The following is a 25,702-nucleotide window of genomic DNA, read 5'->3' on the forward strand; positions in this document are numbered from 1 at the left end:
TCTTCTGTCACGAAGCCACTTTTTTTTTTTTTTTTTTTTTTCAGGCAGCAGTGGGCAGCAGCACTCAATGCCAGCAAATTTATACTGGGAATGTTACCACATGGGCAATTCATAGACCAGCTATGTGATTATTCATTTTAAACAAATGCCAATGGTGGCGCCGTTTGTAGAATCTGGGCCTTAGGTGCACTGCCATTTAGGCCAAGGTTTTATTGGCCTACATGAGTGTAGCTAACTTAGTCCATGCCCAAACTCTACTCTGAATTCACCCTTAACAATGCTTATTTCTGGTAGGTGCCAGTAGGCACCTCAATGTAGACGCCTACATTGAAGTGGTAGGCACCTACCAAGTTAGGCGCCTACCAGCAAATTAATTTTTAAAATCATCCTTTAATTGGTTTTTAATGGTGCTTTTGATTATCAGCACTAATTAAGCCAATTAAAAAAAAAAATTAACAATGGCTTTTACAAATCCACGGTAGAGGTTTTTACTGCAAGCTGGCAAGGTAAATTCTCCAACGCTCATAGAATTCCTATGAGCATTGAAGCATTTACCTCACCTGCCTGTAATAGAAATCTCTACCATAGCTTTGTAGAAGGAGCCCTAAGTTAGGTGCTTAACTGTAGACATATTTTATAGAATAAGGGCCTAAATGCTACGATACCCATAGGAATAAAATGGGTTTTTTAGCATTTAGCAAACGCTAAATCCACTAGCACGCTTTATTCAAAGGAACCCTAAGGTTCTTAAGGAACTGTTTTCTAAAATCAGTACAGTACCAGACATATTCAGTTAAACACTTCATTCAAATAGCTATTTATATATCCTCTTATTTATTTATGTATTCAGATTTATTAATAGCCTCTAAATCTGTAAATCAGCATTTTTTATTTACATGTTCTTTGTGTTCTGTCAAAAAAAATATAAATAAATAAAGTTCTACATTATACAGGAAACACCATCTACTTCTGTATTTTTTGGTGGCTCTTTTCTATAAAATAACTCTAAACTATAATAAGTGAATTCCCTGTTTATCAAACATAAAACCCAACTACTAATTCAGCATAATGGCATTTAAAATGCATTGTCATTCATGTGGTATTTGCTGTATGATTCTGATTCTTCACTTCTCAGAAAACGACTATAATTAATTTGAACTGCAAGTAAATGGATGCCGGGGAATCCGTCTTTAAGATGGTATACAATAAGTCTAAAGTAGAAATGCTGAATTCTTTTCTGCTCTTAGTCTGCCATTCTTGAATTACAGGCACATGAATAGAAAAGTGTTTTCTTTCCATAGAGAGCAAAACTTGCTGGAAATTATTGGTATCAGCTGCTCAATAATATGTTTCCCAAGCTATTCAGGTGAAAGAATTCTTGCATGCTAAATTAATCTCTTAGCCGCCATGTTGTACACAAGACTAATTCTTACAAAAGTAAAAAACTTGTGCCTTTGTTTCGCTTCAAAATTTATTCAGCAGTGCATATCACATTCACACTTAAAACCCACACTTAAGCCTAATACTTAAGCCTAACTCATGACGTCTTCTAACTCATGACGTCTTAGCCTATACTGCATAATTAGTCCAATAATTTCATTAATAGTTTGCATTATGAATGTAAAATAAACTTTCCTTCTTTCCCTTCTCCCCACCCCCCCAAAAAAAATCCCACAAAAACCTGCATTATTTTCCTACTACAGCTCAACATTTTGCTGCCAACTTTGGTAGAATGTTCCTCTACAAATTTGCTCAATCTTCTTTTGCATCAGAATTGCAGATTTTAACTGGGATCTACTGTAATATCTACTTAACTCACTTGTTATAGGTCAATTAGATTGCACAACACTTTTCCGTGTGAAAGACATTAATGGCTAGATTCAGTAAATGGTTGCTCAAATATGGGTGCTGAAAAAATTGACACCTAGCACTGTTTTATAAAGGGTGCTCTAGGTTGAGTACCGTATTTTCACGCATATAACGCGCGCGTTATACGCGTTTTTACCTACCGCGCATACCCCTCGCGCGTTATATGCGTGAGCGCGGTATACAAAAGTTTTTAAACATAGTTCCCACCCCGCCCGACGCCCGATTCACCCCCCCAGCAGGACCGCTCGCACCCCCACCCCGAACGACCGCTCGCACGCGCTCCCACCCGCACCCGCATCCACGATCGGAGCAAGAGGGAGCCCAAGCCCTCTTGCCCGGCCGACTCCCCAACGTCCGATACATCCCCCCCCGGCAGGACCACTCGCACCCCCACCCCGAAGGACCGCCGACTTCCCGACAATATCGGGCCAGAAGGGAGCCCAAACCCTCCTGGCCACGGCGACCCCCTAACCCCACCCCGCACTACATTACGGGCAGGAGAGATCCCAGGCCCTCCTGCCCTCGACGCAAACACCCCTCCCCCCAACGACCGCCCCCCCCAAGAACCTCCGACCGCCCCCCCAGCCGACCCGCGACCCCCCTGGTGACCCCCACGACCCCCCACCCCCCTTCCCCGTACCTTTGGTAGTTGGCCGGACAGACGGGAGCCAAACCCGCCTGTCCGGCAGGCAGCCAACGAAGGAATGAGGCCGGATTGGCCCATCCGTCCTAAAGCTCCGCCTACTGGTGGGGCCTAAGGCGCGTGGGCCAATCAGAATAGGCCCTGGAGCCTTAGGTCCCACCTGGGGGCGCGGCCTGAGGCACATGGGCCCAACCTGACCATGTGCCTCAGGCCGCGCCCCCAGGTGGGACCTAAGGCTCCAGGGCCTATTCTGATTGGCCCATGCGCCTTAGGCCCCACCAGTAGGCGGAGCTTTAGGACGGATGGGCCAATCCGGCCTCATTCCTTCGTTGGCTGCCTGCCGGACAGGCGGGTTTGGCTCCCGTCTGTCCGGCCAACTACCAAAGGTACGGGGAAGGGGGGTGGGGGGGTCGTGGGGGTCGGCCAGGGGGGTCGCGGGTCGGCTGGGGGGCGGTCGGGGGTCCTGGGGGGGGGCGGTCGTTGGGGGGGAGGGGGGTTTGCGTCGAGGGCAGGAGGGCCGGGGATCCCTCCTGCCCGTAATGGAGTGCGGGGTGGGGTTAGGGGGTCGCCGTGGCCAGGAGGGTTTGGGCTCCCTTCTGGCCCAACTACACAAAGGTACGGGGAAGGCGGGTGGGGGTGCCATGGGGGTCGGCCAGGGGGGTCGCGGGTCGGCTGGGGGACGGGCGGAGGTTCTTGGGGGGGGGCGGTCATTGGGGGGAGGGGGTTTGCGTCGAGGGCAGGAGGGCCTGGGATCCCTCCTGCCCGTAATGTAGTGCGGGGTGGGGTTAGGGGGTCGCCGTGGCCAGGAGGGTTTGGGCTCCCTCCTGGCCCGATATTGTTGGGGAGTCGGCGGTCCTTCGGGGTGGGGGTGCGAGTGGTCCTGCCGGGGGGGGGGATGTATCGGACGTCGGGGGGGGCATCAGGCTTTCAGGATGGGGACAGACCTTCAAGGGGGGACAGGACTTCAAGGGGGGACAGTGCACGGAAAGTCAGGGGGGGTGAACGGAGAGTCGGGACAGCGCACGGAAAGTCAGGGCGGGCGAAAGGAGCGTCGGGCATCATGCGCGGTATACCCGTGAGCGCGGTATACAAAAGTTTTTGTACATATCATCGTGATTTCTGCGCGCTATACCCGTGTGCGCGTTTTACACGGGTGCGCGTTATTTGCGTGAAAATACGGTACTCTTTATTGGTATTTAGTGCTGAATTCCGAGCCTAACTTTGGGTGTGAGGACTTACATCAAATGAAACCAAATGAAACTGTGGCATGCACGCTGGGAGTCCATCCATGGTATTCTATAATACTGCATAAAATTTCTTGTAATGCCCCTGTCCCATCCGCCCCTCCCTTGGGAACACCTCTTTTATAGCTGTGCATGGATACACTTAGGCACTATCCTATAACTGGGCGCTTAAATGTATTTCCACACTGATCTTCCATTTCAGCTCCATTTCTGCACTTTGCATTCATTGGAACGTTTTTCCGCATTGAAAGTTGGACATGGAATTAGCGCTTACCTTTAGGTGCCATTTATAGATTCTCCTCTCCAAAACGATTACAGTTAATAAAAAACATGGTGGCTAAAATGCTTACAGGCACAAAGCGGGGATCCAGGTTACATCTCTATTGCAGCGTGAACATTGGCTACCTGTATCTGACAGGATTCCTTTTAAAATCCTAACCCTGGCACCTTTCCCCTGCCCTCACCTCCATCTCTGCTCTTTCCATGATCCCCCCCTGCCATGAGCACCCCCTTTCCTTCCACCACACCTCTAGTTATTCACCACTGCGAGTAACAACTTCAACGTACTCCTCGTGACCCCGGCGGCTCTCCTTCTGATGTCACTTCCTATGTACGGCACCTGGAAGTGACGTCAGCAGGAGAGCTGATGTGGTCGCGAAGAAAACGTTGACGTTGTTGCTCGCAGAGGTGAACTAGAGGTATGGGGGAAGGGAAGGGGGAACGCACATGGCGAGGGGAGGAGTGGGAAGAGGTGAAGGGGGCTCAGAGGAGCAGGGGTGCCGGCGCCCACCAACATGACACCCGGGGCAGACCCTCCCCCTTTACTACGTCACTGGACTCTGGTACACCAGATTAGATTTATCAAAGCTCCTTTATTTCTCTTCAGTCTTCTCATTCCTTATGTGCCCTCCCATACACTTCATTTGTCTCAACACTGTATTATTCTAATCTAATCCTTGATCTTATATACCGGATCATTCCCCAAAGGGACTCGACCCGGTTAACAAAACATAATGTTAAGGATCCATAATGAACAATAAAAATGGAAGAATCAGTAGATATCAACATCCAATTATCAACTGAGGTTCTATCAATTAGCTATAAGATATTATTAGTACCAATTTTCAGCAAATCTGTTTTGAGCATATTCATCTATACAACACCATGCCGTATTGTTTCTTATACCCCACAGTTGTCTGCTAGGAATCATTGTGGCTTGCATGAGATTAATAAGAATTCCTCGTAACAGTAACATCAAGGATCAGACAATACACGAGAGTTCAAGTCCTGGATTACAGTGAGTAAAGATGTTTTTTTAGTGATTTCCTGAATTGAAGGTAGGAAGGGATCTGTGGCAAGCAGGCTGGAAGGCAATTCAAAGCCTTGGGGTCTTGGAACGCAAAAGTGGACTCGAAGAGCGATTTTCTCCACATTTGATGTAGAAAGGACAGAGGCAATTTGTAGCAATGGGTCACTCTTGAGTTGCAGAAGGAATGTGAAACCTGAATGGCTGATGTTAGTCTGGTCAAGTCTTCCAAATGATGAGACCATCTCTTAAAAATAATCTTTCTTTTAGAGATGTCATTCTCCAGTTTTAAAGTAAGCCTTCTACTTTTCAAAATTCTATGATTGAGGGATACTTCTACCTTTCTGTATTGACCTCGGTTGTGGGCAGTGACATTACTGCTGCATCACAGCGTTTTAGAACTGATCTTTATTCTTTTATATTGTAGTTCTTTTCTTAATTATTTTCTATGTGAATCATCATGGTTGTCCTAGGGCAATACAGTGGTGTCTCACACAACGAACTTAATTGGTTCCAGGAGCAAGTTTGTTATGCGAAAAGTTCGTTATGTGAAACGCGTTTTCCCATAACAATACATGTTAAAAAAAATTATTTGTTCTGCAGCATAAAATATGCTAAGATGACATAAAAAAAGATAAATTTGTCAAAATGGTGAAAATGGTGGTCTTGCTGAGGCCAAACTCTTTGACGAGGTCACACTGTTTTACCCCACATTCACTCCTTCTAATTATTTCCCGTTTCATTTCAACAGAAATCACCTTCCTGCTTTTTTTAGAAGCCATGATATATAAAAAATATTGAGTTTATCTTAAAAGGACGACTGTATACAGTGAGAGAGGGCAGTTAAGCGCAGTGACTAACGACTGCCTGCAGTGCCTGCGCGGAAGGATGCAATACATCGGCAGCTCGGGCGACTTCGTTGTGTGAAACGAAGTTCGTTGTGTGAAACGAAGTTCGTTGTGTGAAACGAAGTTCGTTGTGTGAATCAAGACATGAAGTTCGTTGTGTGCAGCGTTCGTTGTGCGAGGCGTTCGTTATGCGAGGCACCACTGTATATCAAATATCTAATAAAAATGGAACTAGAGAAGATCATTGTGGCCACACAGAAAAAGAACAGCACAGCACTACAATATTATTAAAATTGTTCAATCAATATTTGTTCTTTGAATGCTTAAGTACATTTTTGTACAGTGAATTCTAGGAAGAGGAAATTTGCAAACACAAAAGCCATGAGAGATGATAAACCGAATTCTAGTAAGTTAGGCTGTGTGTGTGTGGGGGGGGATGTGGGGGTGGGAAGCAGTGGGAAGTCTTACAAAGTGCAGCTAAGATTTGCACTCACTGCACAGTAATTGTCCACATTACCATATGGTTTAACTGCAAAGCCTGTGTAGTAAGTATTGAGAGCATTCCCAGAATTTTCTCATATAGTTATCACCCAGAAAAAAACTTTAGCATGCAGTAAAAATGAAATTTTATAATCTAGGTGCCCGCATTACGTTCCCGCTGCACACATACAAATTTAGAGTACTAACACTTACTGTGCATATACCCATGTAAGTGCTAGCAAATCTGGAATTCTTGTGCTTTCAGGCGGATTTCTTGGGACACCAAGCCGCACAGTGGTATAAATTGATAACAGGATTTATAAATAAAAAAACCAAAGACTGGCCTCAGCATTTGGAGCATTGAGATTAAGCATCAAATTTCTGCATCTCAATGGCCATGAATTTGGTCTTGGAGGATGAGGTGTACAGTGTCTGCATCTATGAGACAAACTTGGTTCTTTTTGTTGCATAGAGCATTTTGGACCCCAGTTAGTTTACAAAAGTTAGACAGCTCTAAGTCTAATAGATGCTGGCATTGTAAACTTGAAGCAGGGACTCTAGATCACAGTTCTTCAACCGCCGGTCCGCAGAAAATTTCTGCCGGTCCGCGCAGAGCCGGCGAGATCAAGTCGGCAGTTCCTGCTCACTAATGTTCCTCCCAGCCTCAGGCGATTAAGATAGTCTGCCGACATCGGGGCCTTCCCTCTCTGAGTCTCGCCTGTTCGGAAACAGGAAGTTGAAACAAAATAGGCGGGACTCAGAGAGTGAAGGTCCCGACGTCGGCAGCCTGTCTTGATCGCCGCCCCTGCCGAGTTACTGAAGAGGGCCGCGGAGAGAGCTGCAGATTCAGGTGCAGGTGGAGGGAGATGGTCAGTGTGTGCAAGCAAGATCCTGGGGAGCCTTCACAGTGGCTGTCTCCCCTCCCACCAGCTCTCCTACTTGTCAGGGCAGTGATTTACCGGCAACTTCCTGCAGGCAAGTACTGAGAGCTGCTGGAAGGGGAGGAAGCCACTGTAGGAGACAGGGAAGCTGCTGGATAAAGGGAGATCTGTTACTGGACTTGGAGAGAGTTAGAAGGAGAGATGCTGCTGGGAGGGGAGGAGGGAAAGAGATGGGAAGAGAATTAATGTTGGATAGAGGGAGGAGGGAAGGGAGAAGAAGGAGAGATGCTGCTGGGAGGGGAGGAGGGAAAGGGATGGGAAGAGAGTTAATGTTGGATAGAGGGAGGAGGGAAGGGAGAAGGAAAAAAAGGAAGGAGGGAAGGGAGAAAGAAAAAAGGAAGGGCACAGCTGGCAGGGAGATTATAGGAGGGGAAGGGGGTCAGGGTGGAATGGAGAGATCAGATGAGGGAAAGGGGAGAGAGAGGAATGAGAAAGTAGAGAGACATTGATGCTGGAAAGGGGGTCAGCAGAGAAATGAGAGACGGATAAAGATGCTAGATCTGGTGTAGGAGAAATAAAAATGAAGAAGGCAGTGAAGCTGGAATGAATGATGTAAAAAGGAGAGAGGAGGAACAGGCTGGATGGACAGGGAAGAGGGGCATAGAAAGAAGTCAGATACATATGGAAGGGGGAGAGGGCAGACATTGGATGGAACGGGCATATGCTGGAAGGAAGAGTGAAAAGAAGATGAAAGCAGAAACCAGAGACAACAAAAGGTAGAAAAAATAATTTTATTTCTATTTTGTCATTAGAATATATCAGATTTGAAATATATATCCTGCTAGAGACATAACTGGGGACTGCAGTATTCTGTTAGCATGATATTTCTATGTAGCATTGTTCAGTTTTCTTGATAGTAGAGGGGATATATGTGAAGGGGAGGGGAGACAGGGGTTTTGCTGGTCCGTGCTCTGTATATTTGTATTTATAAAATCACAATTGTTCAGAATATTGTTTCTTTTTATACTTTAATAAAATACGTTCAATATATAATTGCGGCTTGTGCAGATGGGATCAGATGGTTTGCGGGGACCGAGCTCGCGGAGATGGGGCGTAAACGGGGATTTTAAATTTTAGTCCTAGTAGTTTGCCGGTCCACAAAATAATTATTTTATTTCTGCCAGTCCACGGGTGTAAAAAGGTTGAAGAACACTGCTCTAGATCATTTATTATTCTATTGTCCCTTTATCATGGCCTTTTGGAAATCAATTTGGTCCCAAATTAATTGTTTATTAGAGAATCATGTAGCATTATCATATGATACGATTCTATTCGGTACATCAATGAGAACAAGGAGTCAGATTTCATCAAACAACAATAAACTTTTATTGATTATGACAGGGGTCGCCATTCAAAATATCACAAGTAATTGGAAAAACTGCAGTAGATTAAATTATACCTTCTGGTGGAATTCGTTATGTCACATTTATAAAATGGAAAGCATAATTGCTATTCAAAAAGGGTATTATAATAAATTTTAAAAGATCTGGGGGCCATTGACAACTTACTGTAATGAGTAGATACCATTTTCTATTGAAAATATTTTTGCAAATGGGGGGAGGAGGGTGAATTAAAGTTTACTGTAGGTTTAATCAATAGAAAAGAATATTTATATTTGTATTTTCTGATTAAATGCTAAAGGAAAGGGTGGGTGGGAAGGGAATAAATTTATTTATTTGATGTTATATTAGAAAGAAATTCAAGTGATGTATTTACCGTATTTTCGCGGATATAACGCGCACCATTGTAAAACGCGCACAGGGGTATAGCGCGCAGAAATCACGATGATATGTACAAAAACTTTTCTATACCGCGCTCAGGCATATAACGCGCATGCTGCCCGACTCTCCTTTCGCCCGCCCTGACTTTCCGTGCCTGTCCCGACTCTCCGTTCACCCCCCCTGACTTCCGTGCACTGTCCTCCCTTGAAGTCCTGTCCCCCCTTGAAGGTCTGTCCCCATCCTGAAAGCCTGATGCCCCCCCCCGACGGCCGATACATCCCCCCCCCCCCCCGGCAGGACCACTCGCACCCTCACCCCGAAGGACCGCCGACTCCCCAACAATATCGGGCCAGGAGGGAGCCCAAACCCTCCTGGCCACGGCGACCCCCTAACCCCACCCCGCACTACATTACGGGCAGGAGGGATCCCAGGCCCTCCTGCCCTCGACGCAAACCCCCTCCCCCCAACGACCGCCCCCCCCCAAGAACCTCCGCCCGTCCCCCAGCCGACCCGCGACCCCCCTGGCCGACCCCCACGACACCCCCACCCGCCTTCCCCGTACCTTTGTGTAGTTGGGCCAGAAGGGAGCCCAAACCCTCCTGGCCACGGCGACCCCCTAACCCCACCTCGCACTACATTACAGGCAGGAGGGATCCCAGGCCCTCCTGCCCTCGACGCCAACCCCCCCCCCCCCCAGCCGACCCGCGACCCCCCTGGCCGACCCCCACGACCCCCCCACCCCCCTTCCCCGTACCTTTGGAAGTTGGCCGGACAGACGGGAGCCAAACCCGCCTGTCCGGCAGGCAGCCAACGAAGGAATGAGGCCGGATTGGCCCATCCGTCCTAAAGCTCCGCCTACTGGTGGGGCCTAAGGCGCGTGGGCCAATCAGAATAGGCCCTGGAGCCTTAGGTCCCACCTGGGGGCGCGGCCTGAGACACATGGTCGGGTTTGGCCCATGTGCCTCAGGCCGCGCCCCCAGGTGGGACCTAAGGCTCCAGGGCCTATTCTGATTGGCCCACGCGCCTTAGGCCCCACCAGTAGGCGGAGCTTTAGGACGGATGGGCCAATCCGGCCTCATTCCTTCGTTGGCTGCCTGCCGGACAGGCGGGGTTGGCTCCCGTCTCTCCGGCCAACTTCCAAAGGTACGGGGAAGGGGGGTGGGGGGGTCGTGGGGGTCGGCCAGGGGGGGCGCGGGTCGGCTGGGGGGGGGGGGGGTTTGCGTCGAGGGCAGGAGGGCCTGGGATCCCTCCTGCCCGTAATGTAGTGCGGGGTGGGGTTAGGGTGTCGCCGTGGCCAGGAGGGTTTGGGCTCCCTTCTGGCCCAACTACACAAAGGTACGGGGAGGGGGGGTGGGGGTGTCGTGGGGGTCGGCCAGGGGGGTCGCGGGTCGGCTGGGGGACGGGCGGAGGTTCTTGGGGGGGGCGGTCGTTGGAGGGAGGGGGGTTTGCGTCGAGGGCAGGAGGGCCTGGGATCCCTCCTGCCCGTAATGTAGTGCGGGGTGGGGTTAGGGGGTCGCCGTGGCCAGGAGGGTTTGGGCTCCCTCCTGGCCCGATATTGTTGGGGAGTCGGCGGTCCTTCGGGGTGAGGGTGCGAGTGGTCCTGCCGGGGGGGGGGATGTATCGGACGTCGGGGAGTCGGCCGGGCAAGAGGGCTTGGGCTCCCTCTTGCTCCGATCGTGGATGCGGGTGCGGGTGGGAGCGCGTGCGAGCGGTCATTCGGGGTGGGGGTGCGAGCGGTCCTGCTGGGGGGGTGAATCGGGCGTCGGGCGGGGTGGGAACTATGTTTAAAAACTTTTGTATACCGCGCTCAGGCATATAACGCGCGAGGGGTATGCGCGGTACGTAAAATCACGTATAACGCGCGCGTTATATCCGCGAAAATACGGTAATTTTAAATGTTTTATTATTTGTACACTAGTAAGATTAAAAAATGAATAAAGAATAAATTTAAAAAAAACTCATGTGTATCTCCCATTTCTATAAGTAACTTACCTATACAGTAGGATAGGAGCATCCCTATCACTTTTAGGCAGCTGCACTTACACCATGCCAGGTTACAATTGTGTAGAGAACCTAGGGTTTTGCTTTAAGGGTGCTCATAGTGATATTTAGAGGCTCTACCAGAAATAATATACTTTTACTTAACTGTGACATCATTGTTTGCTGGAGAAAAGTATTTTTTCCAGTGATCATTTGTTTCCTCATAGATTTTCCCTTTATGGTCAACACAAACATTTTTACCTTTTCGTCTTTTCTTTTTCTTTATCCCTTTCTATCCTTTGTTGTTGCCTTTTATGTTCTTCCCCAAGTTACACTGTACATTTCCCCTCCCCTAGCGAACCTTCTTGTGTCTTGTTTTGAGTCCTTGTTCAGGTTTATTACCCTGTTTGTTTTAATTTTTTTAATTGGTTTTTATCCTCGTTTTTATAAATGTAAACTGCTTTGATTTGACAATTTCTGTTAGTAACTGCAGTATATCAAATAAAATAACTGTAACTATAGCTTAGTTCAAATCTATATCTTTGGCTACTTGCCTCCCCAGCTCAATAACTTGCATGTGATGGAAGAGCTCTCCCAGGCTAAGACCCTAACCATCTGAGCCCAAGAAAGTATAGGAGATAGAGATAACTGACTGCCCTAGTCAAAAGAATCTACACGGAGAAATATAGGTGTACCTAGATTAAGGGCTCCTTTCACGAAAGGTGCGCTAGCATTTTTAGCGCATGCTACAATGCCGCTCGCGCTAACCCAGCGCTACACAGAAAATACTAACGCCAGCTCTTTGGCGGCGTTAACATCTAGCGCGTGGAGCATTGTAGCGCACGCTAAGTGCGTGCTAAAACCGCTAGTGCACCTTCGTAAAAGGAGCCCTAAGTCTGTTATGACTAGGACACTGGGAACAGGGAACCTGCTGTACCCAATTTTGGGACTAAGGAGTAAATGAGAAGCTGAACACAGTTATGTATTTTAGTAGGGCAACCAGGACTTCCTTTCATCTACACAAGAACTTTTAAACAAGGCCCATGGAATTGATTTCTATTTCCAATACGCTATCTTAAATCTCTTTTTGCATCAGAATTGCCCAAAACAAACAAAAAATATCTCTGTCTATACAAATCTCACATGCCAGTTTTTAACTCCTCCCAATCTGGAAGAGGCTTTGCAGAAATAAAAGGGAAAAGTCGCTTCCCAAGGACATAGAATTGTTCAAGGAGGACTTCAGACTGCAAGATGCCTGTCTGATCTTACAAATACCAAGCATCATCTAAAGTTGATCCACGTAAAGGATCTGCCAGAAGCTGCTTGAACCACGGTGCGGCAGAATATCACATTATGGCAACCGATGAGCCAACACAAAGATATCACATGAATGGCTATACATAGTGAATTGATCCCAAGGGTATGCAAGCTTACAAGAAGCCTTTAAGTTCAGTATCATGAAGTTGCACAAAGGACATAGTGAAGGTAATGTACATATTAGTCAATATTCTTTGGATTGTTCTCAAATATACACAAATAGGGAGCCATCTAAAATGCCCAGAGACTCCTTTACCACATCAAAACATTCTTCTCATTGACAAGAACTGCCTTGTGGTGCAGATCAAATAACTTTCTATCCAGGTTTCCTGCAAACTAATTCAGAGCTTGGGATTGAAGATTAAGACTTCTTTAGTATGCAGTTTAATCCAGTGACACCAGAGACTGGTACCAGTACATAACTTTTGAAACATTAACTGGGTCAGTATTACTGAAAGGGCTCTTTTTACGAAGGTACGCTAGGGCCTTAACGCGTGGATTAGCGCGTGCAAATTTGCTGTGCGTGCTAGCCACTACCACCTCCTTTTGAGCAGGCAGTAGATTTTCAGCTAGCGCGCACTAATCCAGTGCGTGCACTAAAACCGCTAGCGCACCTTCGTAAAAGGAACCCTAAATGTCAGCAACAGCATTTATGGTTAATTAAAATTTCCTATTGAGTTTTTCATAACAAAACAAAAGTCGTTTACACAAGATGCAAAGTAAGGAATACAGCGGTAACAACAGCTAGATAACATCATAGTAATACAGATCTTATGATAAATGATAATAAAAAGCATCTAGTGACACAAAATAAAACAAATGAATAAACTCAATGAAAATTTTGTGAACTTAAAAAAAAAATTTTTTTTCTATATTGCTAGGCTTAAATAGATCATAGCTGTTTACCATAAACAATAGAATTAATAGAAAAGAACTCAAATTAATATATAGGAAAGACACAGAGCTGTACATAGCAATCAAAAAAAACACCAACATTTCCTAGGAGACGCTATCCTGTACATTAAAAAGTCTGAGGCTAATGAAAAATGATAGGTTTTTAATAAAAAGTCTTAAAATTTCCCAAAAGAAGATTATGTTCAAACCAGTATAAGCAACTACTTCCAGAAGACAGGGACTAGCCAAAAGGCTTTCTCCCATGTGGTCTCCCAGCATGAAGGTACTATCAGTCTATAAACTAACATGCATATTGAGCACAACTATACTGTGGTGAATCAGTGTAGGTGTAGGCCTAAATCAGGGATCTCAAAATTCCTCCATGAGGGCCGCAATCCAGTCAGGTTTTCAGGATTTTCCCAATGAATATGCATTGAAAGCAGTGCATGCACATAGATCTCATACAGATTCATTGGGGAAATCCTAAAAACCTGACTGGATTGAGGCCCTCAAGGAGGGATTTTGAGACCCCTGGCCTAAATGATTAGTTTCTCCAGATAGTAGTTGAAAATTGCCACTAACAGATAATTTTGTGATACCACACTCACTCTGCCCTTCTTATGCCTGATGCTATGATCCCTCTCTATGAGGGTTTTCTGGTTTGATGCTTTCTATATAGTACAGTGGTTCCCAACCCTGTCCTGGAGGATCACCAGGCCAGTCAGGTTTTCAGGCTAGCCCTAATGAATATGCATGGAGCAGATTTGCATGACTGGTAACTCCATTATGTGTAGATCTCTCTCATGAATATTCATTAGGGCTAGCCTGAAAACCAGACTGGCCTGGTGGTCCTCCAGGACGGGGTTGGGAACCACTGAGATAGTAGACAAAAACAAACGGATGAGAGAATTATACCTTCACTAGCTGCCAGTGGAGCAAATAACTTGCTTAGAATATCGGCCAATAGTGCAATGTGCTATTCAACAGTATACTAATATTCTGTACTTTGTGGTGTCCCCACACACACACTTTTAGTAAGCCACAGAGTGCCAAATGCTCTGACGCTGCTCCAACACTCATAGAATTTCTATAAGTGTCGGAGCAGTGTTGATCTTAATAATCTGCTTTAGCTGTTCAATATTTTGTTTTAGTTCACTCTGTAGCTTAGTGATTTGCTCTATAATTAACAGCATTAAGTCCATTGCCCATTTAACTAAGATGGCACACCATTTTTCCTTAAATTGTGTGTCATACGTAAACAGAGTCGGGCCTTTTTGTTCATAAACCAGCATTTACACATTTATATATTTAAATTATGTAAATATCAAAATCCTGATTTTACAAAACTGGTATTTCGTACCTAAAACTGGTATAAGAATGGAGGTAGCCAGCGATTTCAACAGACACATAACCCAGGTGCAGACAATATTGTAAATGGCTATGTGGCACTATAAACCTGGGAATAAGTGGCCTGGTAATTGAGCATTTGACACTGTAAACTCAGTTATATGCTGGTTATTTACTGTACCTCACAAAGATCTCCTCCCCTGCTCTCCACCTTCTGTGGCTGGGACTCACAAAAAAAAACAAAAAAACAAAAAAAAAAACAACAACCCATGGCTCCAATGAAGAAGCAGGCAATTTTTATAAAGAAAAAAAATCCTGGATCTCTGCAGGCCAGCCATCCACTATGAGGCAGAGTTATATCTGAGGACACTGAAGGCTAGCCTGTGGACATCTCTGAAACCGTGGAGACAGTTCCATGGTTGCTTTCAAAGGTAAGACTGGATCCCACAGCCTATCACCCTACTGTGCATGTGGTAGGAGGCAGCGAGGCTCCAGGAGGAGGAGGGTTGCACAGGAGCAACAGAAGGCAATGGCAGCTGTAGGGAAGAAGGGAAGGAGGAAGGTTCATCCTCCATTTCATCTTCCTCCTCTTCAGAGACTGAAGGGGAGGAAGGGGCAGAGTAAACAGTACTCAAGATGCCCTGCTCTCAATGTTAGCCCTCAGGGCCCATGATTACTTGCTAGAGAACTGGTAGGTGAGGTGCGAGTCTTGAGGGAACACCCCTTGATATCTGAGTAGAGCTAACAAAGCCTCAGACTGGAAGCTACTCAGTAACTGAGGGAGTTTAGATGGGCATAGGACCCCAAATCTTAACCTTCAGTTTTGGCATACTAGAAAGGTAAATAAAGGAAACGGGCATGTTTTAAAGAAGAAAAATATCTGAGCTAACGTCAGCAAGTCTGTTTAATCTGCCATCTTTAAACTCTTAAAATGTTTAAAGGTTACATAAATAATTCAGTCATATGAGACATCAACAACATATATTTCACAATGCTCACAATAGCTTTCATAGAAAAGAAAAGGCAAAATCCAAAACTATTACTAAACTGTAGGACGTATAAGTATATATCACACTTACATACAAGCCATGCACAGCAAATGAGCTCCAAGAATGGCAGAACAAGACTCAAAATATCAGAGTAAGGTATTTCATATATTCTATACAGAAGTTAAAGGCACACAGGTATGTAAGAAGAACACAGAAAAATTATATTCCATATACACCCCAATTCTATATATGGCACTCAAACTTGCACGCACAAATTTGGCTGCATATCCAATTTGCTTGCACAATTTAATTGACAAGCCAATTAGCACTGATAAGTGGGAGCTAATAACTCAATCATCAGCACTAGTTGGCATTGGTCTAAATTTACACACACATCTTTAGGTGCTGGGTTCCACGCATACATTTTAAGCATGAAAAGGTGGGGCACTGCCATGGGAGGGGCATAGGTGGAATTTGCCTGCAGTGTTACGGAATAAGGGAGATCCACACCAAATTTAAGCATGAGAATTTACACCAGGATAATGGTATTCTATAAATGGCGCTCCACTTTCAGCACTGTTTATAGAATAGGGCTTAGAGCTAATTTTTAACTGCACCGATTTTTGGGCATCTAGGATTTAGTCCATAGTGTCTTTGTTGGTGTATTTAAAAGGGACTTTAGCCCCCCTCCCCCAACACCTCAAGGGAGGAAGTAAGGGTTGTTTTTGGGGTTTTATGTATTTGCTTTGATGGGCAATTTATTATTTGGGGGGTTTCAAGTTTATTTAGTATTTTGATTACCTCACATAGTCCAAATCAAATGCGAATTACACAAGTTCCAAAATTAAAAAAAAAACATTATAAAACTAACAGACATAATATTCATTACCAATACAATATTATATGTAAGGGGGGAAGGGGTAAAAACAATAAATATAAATACAATTTAAAAAAAAATTAAGAGTAAAGATAAAACCAGGGAAGGGTTAAGACACAAAAGGTAAGGGAACAGATACCCGCTTTATTCTATTAAATCGTCTACCTGAATCAATTATAGAGTATGACCAATCTATTGGAAAGCGTCTTTGAATAGCCAGCTCTTTAGAAGACTTTTGAATTTACTAAGAGATTTTTCTTCTCTTATATTAAGTGGAAGTGAATTCCAAATTTGTTGAGCTGTAACAGAAAAAATCATATCTCTTTTAGAGTATAAAACTTTTAAGGAAGGTACTACTAACAGGGCTTTATCTATAGATCTTAAGGATTTTATGGGGGAGTATGGAATTAGATATCTTTCTAAAAATATGGGAGCTTTATTTATAAGTGTTTTATGTGTGAGTAGAGCTATTTTATAAGTGATTCTATAATTTACTGGAAGCCAATGTTCTTCCTTTAGAAGCGGTGTAATATGATCAAATTTTTTCTTTTTCTTAATTAATTTTATAGCAGTGTTTTGAATAATTTGTATTCTGCGTATCTCTTTTAACGCAACTCCTTTATAGAGTGCATTGCAATAATCAATTTTTGATATTACTAGAGAATGTATTAATGTATTTAAAGCTGATTCATCCAGAAAGGTCGATAAAGATCTGATCATTCTAAGCCTATAGAAATATGTTCTTACTAGTGAGCTAACTTGTTATTATATGTAACAAACCATTTGTCCTGGAAAATATTTTCATGACTGTACAATTTGGTTTATGATATTATATACTTTATTCAGAACTCGCCCTGACACCAACTACCACCAGATCTGCCCACAGACATAAACTATCCTTCCCCTCTCTACACGGCATCCTCCACGCAGGTAAACTGGGTAGATCCCTCCTCTCCAAAATCACCGGCCTCTGGAACAACCTCACTGTCCCGCTGCGGAACCTGGACTCCCTCCAACTATTCCGAAAACAACTGAAAACCTGGCTTTTCTCTAGCATATAATAATCTCTTCTCCTGATTACATCCCCTCTTTTTATGCTTTGTAAACTCTTTCTCTTCTCTCTTCCCATATTTTTAAACTCTGTAAACCGTGTCGAGCTCCACTTCAGTGGAGAAGATGCGGTATATAAACCTAAAGCTTAGTTTAGTTTAGTTTAATAAATATTAAATAATAATAAAAGGGACTGAAAATGCTTGGCCTCCCCTCCTGCCCCACAGACACACACAACCACTCTCCAAGTGAACGTATTATTTCATTTTGGACTACTTATGTAGGTGAACAGATAGCTATGGGGCTCATTTTCAAAAAAGATAGACATCCAAAAGATGGCACTCTTCCTTCTCCAAAATATGCCATTGTCATGATCCTGCTACTTGTCATGCATTTGACTTTTATCTGTTGTGGGGGGGGGGGGATTTTTATCTTATCCTCTTTGGGAGAAAATCCAAGCATTTTTATCCAAGGAGGTTACACACATTGTTTCCCTTTGAAATTTATGAGTACCAGAATAGTCTTGCGGGTCATCAAAGCCATCAGTGTTTTACAGTCAGAACAGTGTGAGAAAATAACAAACATTAACCATCTGGCAACTCCAAAGTCCAAAGACTTGTAATTTGTGGGCCTCATATCAAATACTACCACAAGTAGGTAGTAAGAGTACATTATTTAGCATAAGTACATTAGGAACTTTGTCAATGTCTTAGTGATTGGATGTTATGTATCCTAACACATTAAATTAATTGACTAAATGTGTGCTGCTGGGGTACCTCTAGGTTTTGTGGCAGAAACATTTCTAATATCTGTAGGTAAATATCTTCCCTACTGGGAATGACCATAGTAGAAGATATGGAAATGTGATGTGCCATTCTAAAACAGGCAATGACCTCCGTGATCCCAGAGCTCCAGGCCTTCAAGGATTGGACTCTGCTTTCTGAATTGGTTGGGGTTAAGGAAAAAGAAAAGAACATTCATTCATCTGAAGCAGTGAGGCCGAAAAGAAAGAAGTCCCAAGAGCTGAGGAAAAATTCCTAGTTCTGAATACCTACTGGAGTGGGGGGTGAGCGCTTGGGGTTGGCGTGCATAGATAACCCAGTAGAGGAATCCTAGCAGTTAAGTGTCTTGCAAGATTGAAAAAGCTGGAGGAGTGAGACTGAATCTGCCCCTGGAGAGGAAGGGATCTTGAAAGAAGAGAGAGAAGGTGTTTGGGGACATGCTTACTTGGATATTCTGCTTGAGTTCAAGGAACCCTGAGAGTGAGGTTGAAGGGGGGGGGAGGGACTAAAGCATCATACCAAGGGTGGTGCAAGTGGTGCAGCCACACAGGGCACAGATATAGAAGGGTACACAAATTTCTCACCATCTCCCCTACTGGCAGAGGCAAAGCGGGTGGGCAGGTGAAATGGGGGGTAGGGGAGGTTCAGTGGTCAAGTTGCAACTCTAACTTTATATGATTCTGCAAAAAACATAGGAATGCAGAAAATGCTTTGAGGCACCATGCAAGCCAGGAGAGAGATTTTCTGGATACGAGATGGGAGAATAGAAGATGTTGGTGTGTCTTGGAGATCAGAGTTCCTGATTGTGGGCCGGGTGTAGACAAAAAGGATTTCTTGCAGCAGATGCAAGAAGAGTGTCCTGGATTGGAGGCTGTAAGGATGGGATAAATAAGGAAAGAAAATGAAAGAGGATTTCCCAGTGTTTACTAATTAAGAGAATGAATGAATTTCTCTGCCACACGATAAATGCTTTAGAGTCAGTATTTGACATTTTGGGAACACAGTCAATTTCAGATGTAGTTTTTACTGATGACATTTCAGCTCAACCAAAATGGATAGAATTTAAAAAGGTGACTATGATAGAAATTGAAAAATTGATCCAAGGAAACGAAAAAAAAACAAAAACCCGAGGCAGATATTTTTCCACCAAACTGGTTGTTACTTCCAAAACATGATTCAATTCTGCTTTTAACATCAGTGAATCACCAGAGTTTGTTGGAAGGAAAGATTCCTAAGTCATGGAAGCATGCAGTAATAACTCCAGTGTTAAAGAAATTGAATGTGGACCTACTGAAACCTAAAAATTATAGACCAATATCAAATTTGCCCCTGTGTGCTACATTAGTGGAAAGAATTGTTGCAAAACAACTGCTGGGTTGTTTTTTTTTTAATCTGAAAATGAGATTTTACATCCCAGACAATCAGCATTTAGAAAAGGTTATAGCACTGAGAGAACAGTTGTAGAATTAATAAGTGAACTTAAGGGTGTTCTGGATAAGGGAGAGGTTGTTCTGGTTGTTTCTCTTGATATAAGATCTGCATTTGATATGGTAGTCCCAGAATTACTTTTGGCAGAGTAGTGCAACTTGGATATTCATGGAGCGGTATTGATTTGGATCGAGAGTTTTCTCACTTAGGATTTATTAGGTCCTCTGCATGTGACTTAGTGCGTGAGTTCCCACAAGGTTCCCCGATATCTCCACTTTTTATTTAATATATACATCCACTCTTTAATGAAGTTAAGTCAATCCTTTGGAATAAGTGCATTTATTTACACTAATGACCTGCTGCTTTCTTGTCCTACTGATGTCATCAATTAATTTGGCAAATGGATATTCCTGTTTACATGTGGTGCAAGTGTGCTTACAGAAACATATATATCTTTAACGCTGGCTTTTACAAAGCTACGGTGGAAATTTCTATCATGGGCCAATGAGGTAAATGCTCCAATGCTGACAGAATTCCTATGAGTGTAAGAGTATTTACTTTGCCAGCCCATGATAAAAACCTCTACCATGGCTTTCTAAAAACATTTCATATTGTGGGCGAGTGGAATAGTGCTGAGCTTCAAAGGGATTTATGGCCTTGAGAAAACTTGGTTGTGAAACATGTTGGCTAAACTATCCCAATTTTGAAGACCACATTTAAGATAAATCACATTACTAACCTTATTAAACTATTTATAGCTATTTAATCAAATTATTATTATTAAATAATTGTTGATCCGATGAGGATTTAGCACATAAAGCCTGGGACCATGAATTAACAGGAGTCCGAGGTGGTGTTTCTGTGGATCATTGAGCTGAGTGATAAATTAATGAATGCAAGCCACTGGTGGACCAATTAACAATTGCTTCATCACTTGAGTTATTTAGAACAAGGCTCCTATATAAGGTGAATTATTGAAGATAAGTGCTAAAGACAGTTTTATAGAATAGCACTATTTATGCAGTGAAAAGGCATGAGTTGGGCGTCGGCATTTTCACCAGGTTTCTGCTAGTAGATAAAGACCCGAATGGTCCATCCAGTCTGCTCAACCTGATTCAATTAATTTTTATTTTTTTTTTTAGCTATTTCTGGGCAAGAATCCAAAGCTCTATCCAGTACTGTGCATTGGAGAAAGTTTTAAATATTGGCCAACTGCTGAACTTGAACTATGGGGCTGGCAGAGTGTCCCATACAACTCAAGCCTTCTTAGATAAGATGAGCTAAGCTTGAGCAAAGAAATGACTGGGGCAAGGGGGTCATGAAAGTCAGGTCACAATGGGACAATGTTACACAAACAATTACAAACAAAAAGGATTCAACAATTTTTAGAAATACTGTGCATGGTAGTTCCCCTATAAGCTATCAGAGCTCATCTTTGCCATTGCTAAGAGTTTGGAGATGATGCTTTACAAAAGTATAACAATGGCAAATACTTAACAGTTGTACCAACCTAATCAAATCATATAGATATATCAAAAACACTAGGTTGGAGTATCAGAATTATATTTTTCCTCAATAGGACACCTCAGCCCCACCACTCCACCGCTATAGCCTTCTCAAGAAAGCGGGAGATTTATGTGGTGCCTCATCATTGGTCGTCCATCTTAAATGCTGCGTGATATTCCTTCCATTAACAGAATTGTAATTTAAATAATTAAATAATTTAAATGTAGAAAAGTTAAAAGAGCTTGTATACTTAGCTTAAACACAGCCGAACCTGGGAGTCTGACCCGACATATTTCGCACATATAGTGCTGTCTCAAGGGTCTCCCGAGGTCGCCGTTGTCACCCGACTCACAAGTAAGATATCATAAATCTCCCGCTTTCTTGAGAAGGCTATAGCGGTGGAGTGGTGGGGCTGAGGTGTCCTATTGAGGAAAAATATAATTCTGATACTCCAACCTAGTGTTTTTGATATATCTTTACAAAAGTATAAGTCATCAGCGCTCCCTTCTCCCACCAGAACTCTGGCTCTGAGTTCTCCACACTACGAAACCAACCAGACTGCTTTGCTGAAATCATTTCAAGATTACCCAGCTATTCAACAAATTACGTATAATTGGAAAAATTGGAGTAGATTAAATTATAATTTCTGGTGGAATTCCTTATGTCATATTTATAAAATGGAAAGATGTATTGCAATACAGCGCGGTTTTTTCAGGAAATTTCAGGATGTGTGGGAGCCATTTACAAAGTATTGTACCGATTAAATGACATTTTATTTTATTTTTTTCCCTTAAATTTACAAGTTTGATTGTGAGGGAGGGAGGGGAGGGTAAATTTATTGTTACATATTGTGTAAGATATCGATTATATGATAAGAAAGGGTGGGAAGGGTGGGAGATAAGAGCATATTATTTGTACCATTGATGATTATTAAGTGTTATATTTATTGTTAATTTGTTTGGATATATTATTACACTTATTGTAAATTTGAAAATGAATAAAGAATTAAAAAAAAAAAAAAAAAAAAAGATTACCCAGCTGTTTTTGTGAAGCTGTTTTAGAAGGAACCCTAAGTCTGGAAAACAGTGCACTACCAGGGTAACTCATTCCCCACGTCTTCAATTTCTTTACTTGGAGAAACCTTACCTGTAGCTTCAGTGTTTAAATATTTTGGAATAACTATTGATGCTACTTTAATATTTGATGAGCACATACAAAATATCAAACAGGGCTTTGCTATTTTATGGATTCTACGTGCTTATTAAAAAGTCAGTTAACAGATCTTCTTTTTAACTCTGGTACACTATTTATTTATGTCTAAATTGGATTATTTGAATTCAATATTAAGAGGAACTAAGAGAAGAAATGAGACACAATCGCAATCACTTCAAAATGTAGCAATTTGAATGATGATACTGGTTATGGAAAATTTGATCATGTGACTCCTTTGGTGATAGATATAATCATTGGCTATCAGTTTATTATCACATTAGATTTAAAGGCTCCTTTTACGAAGGCGCGGTAGCGGTTTAATGCACGTAATACCGTGCGCTAACTGCTACCGCCTTTGTAAAAGGAGCCCTTAGTATTTAAAATCTTACATACTAGTGTTCCAGTTAATCTAGACAAACTATTAAAAACTTTTAATCCAGTGAGAGAATTACGTTCAAGCCAGACCAATTTGCTTGTAATCCTTAAGGCAAAAGATGCTAAATTGGAGTGTACTCATAAGGATGCATTTTATTATATTGCACCTTTACTTTGGAATTCTTTACCAGAATTTTTGAGAAATGAATTGTCTATCACATTTTTTTTAAAGTCTGAAAGCCTAGTTGTTTAAGCAGGCATATGGGATGGAATTGAAAAGTGATAAGTTAACAGGGGTATCCAACCTTTTGGCTTCCCCGGGCCGCATTGACCGAAAAAAAATGTTTCTGGGGCCGCACAAATGCGCAAACGCTGCAGCACGACAGAGGAGGGAGCTGGCAAGATGGTAAATACCCGGGGGCAGCAGAGGAAAACACTGTATCGCCCTCAACCGGGGCCACACAAAATACTTCACGGGGCCGCATGCGGCCCTCAGGCCACAGATTGAACACCCCTGGTTTATGATGATTGGCAAATTTCTGACAGCATTGCACTCTATTAGAGCATGGAACGCTATGAGTGTCGGGAGCAATAAAGAGCATTCAGCGTGCCGTGCTGCACTAAAAACTGCTATCATGGATTTGTAAAAGGGGGGAGGGATATTTGAGTTTTTAATTAATGCAATGTTATGTTTTATATTGGATTTTTTATATATTTTATTTTACATGTATTATGATAGTTCGTCAATTTTATTATGAGTGTTTCTTTGTAACTCACTCAGAATTGTAGGATGTTAGTAAGACATTTTTTAAATAAATAATCCATGCATAAATATTATGTGTGGATCCAAAGAGAAGGCAGGACCATGGAAAGGGCATGGGCGGATCGGGGCATTTCTGGAATTTGTATGCACTGTTTTAGAATTCTGGGAATCCGTACTTAATTTAGGTGCAATAATTCATATCAGGTGTCAGTTGGTAGATTATCATGCCCAAAACTGAGTATGGGTCCCGACACTAAGCGTTATTCTATAAATACCCCCCAAATCTGAGCACTGTTTTTAGTTCAATGCTAATTTTTATCAGTGCCCGAATTTGAGCACCATTTACAGAACCGAATCCAAAGTACCCATGGAATGTAGGTTCTTGAAGCAAGTCTTCCTTCCCTCCAAGTTTCCAAGTTTAATTAAAATTTTCTATCCCACCCTTGGGAGAACCTTCAGGGCAGCTTACTCAATCTAAGGCATATTTAAAATACACAATGTACAAATAATAAATCAACACATAATACAAACAATACAACAGCACAATCCAAACATTACAAAAACACAATCCAAGTAATAAAGAAAATTCCCTCCACCCAGCAGGATCCTGACCAACTTTATGGCATATTATTAATTCATTAATTCATAGATGTGTTTTTTATGTTAATTTCTATGTTCATGCCATTCAATATGATTTTTAGATTTTATTTATGCAGTCTTGACCTTTATTCATGTAGTATATATATATGACTTTTATTCATGTAATATGTATACATACATACACACATATGTATACATTCACACACATATATACATTCACACACATATATATACATACACACATATGTATACATATGTATACAAACCACACAGAAGCAGAAGGTCAAAACAATTTTCACTTCTTTAGTTAAAGCATTAGCTCTTAACTCGTGGACCTCAGTAGTGCCATTCCATGCTATTAAACTTTAAGCATGCAAGACCCCTGATCGTCATTGGTCCAATACACATGTATACATATGTATACATACACACATGTATACATACACACACCCCAGAGGCTGAAACACAAACCATTCAGGTCATATACTGGATCCTTTTACAACAAGGACATTACACCTATAGGACTTTTTATTCATGTGATTTTACTCATGTGTCTCTACGTGTAATTGATTTTGAGTTTATAGAAATAAAGGATTGTTTGTCTCAAGGCTGACGTGTTCTATCACACTCCCCACGTGCTCTTTCTGTCGGACTTTACGTGGGGTTTCTGCTCCCTTTTTTTGTTCAACATTTAAAACAACATAATTTCTTGTGGTCAAAGGGCCCGATTCTATATATAGTGCCCCAAAAATTGGCGCTGACTAGAACAGCATTTAGCATGATTTTACAAGGGTGGGTGTACCTTATTGAATCATTTATAGAATCACGCACAGCGTCTGTGTGCGTTGCATAATTTAAATGCACCTATTTAAAACCTGGCTTTTAGGAATGCTCACGTTCCACCCCGGCCATGCCCCCTTTTCATATTCATGCACTGCAACTGGCACATACTTTTTATAGGACTGCACTTTCTGAGTTGTGTGCATAACTTTTCATTAGTCCTAATTAGCATTAATTATGAGGTATTAATCGTGCTTCATCATAATGAACTATTTGCAGACAGGTAAAGTATAAGAAAAATAAAGCAAGGTCCCTTTTAAATTACAGTTCCTATTTTACACTAGTTCTACTCCTGGAAACAGCATGGCAACAATTATGTTTCGATAACTACATGGCAACTAATGAAAAAAAAAAAAGCATGCATAAACCATGATCGCTGTATTTCATAATGATGAAAAGCCACTGACCACAAATTGTTTTCAATGGCAAACATTTATCTTGCTTCTAACAGGGCTATTATAAGCTCAGTTCTAGGACTCAAGTGACAAAATATTGAAGATTAAAATAAAGAACAGCATTTGAAAACATTTTTCTTTTGCACTGTATACCTCATTTAGAAGTACTCTATTGGCTGCTCTTTTAGTGCACTTCAAAAGAAAAAAAGAAATTGAGAGGCAAAAACTAACATAAAGTATGTTGTACACTTCCCCCTCCGAATTCCATATCTACAGATTCGCTTATTCGCGGTTT

General features: G+C 42.6%; 1 protein-coding gene across 5 annotated transcripts in view; it reads right to left on the minus strand.

Moving 5' to 3' along the window:
- The window catches only part of PLCB4 (phospholipase C beta 4), a 714,891-nt gene that overhangs the window by 398,650 nt on the left and 290,539 nt on the right, over window positions 1-25,702 (minus strand). Inside the window, exon 1 of one of the 5 annotated variants that reach the window (XM_033937394.1) lies at window positions 16,622-16,640. The exons of the other annotated variants lie outside the window; for them this stretch is intronic. The gene's annotated coding sequence lies outside the window, so the exon portion shown is untranslated. Of the gene's footprint in view, window positions 1-16,621; window positions 16,641-25,702 lie in introns of those variants that run through there. 5 annotated transcript variants of the gene reach the window in all.

This window comes from Geotrypetes seraphini, chromosome 3 (genome assembly GCF_902459505.1).
Source record: "Geotrypetes seraphini chromosome 3, aGeoSer1.1, whole genome shotgun sequence".
In the NCBI taxonomy this organism is placed as follows: Eukaryota; Metazoa; Chordata; class Amphibia; order Gymnophiona; family Dermophiidae; genus Geotrypetes; species Geotrypetes seraphini.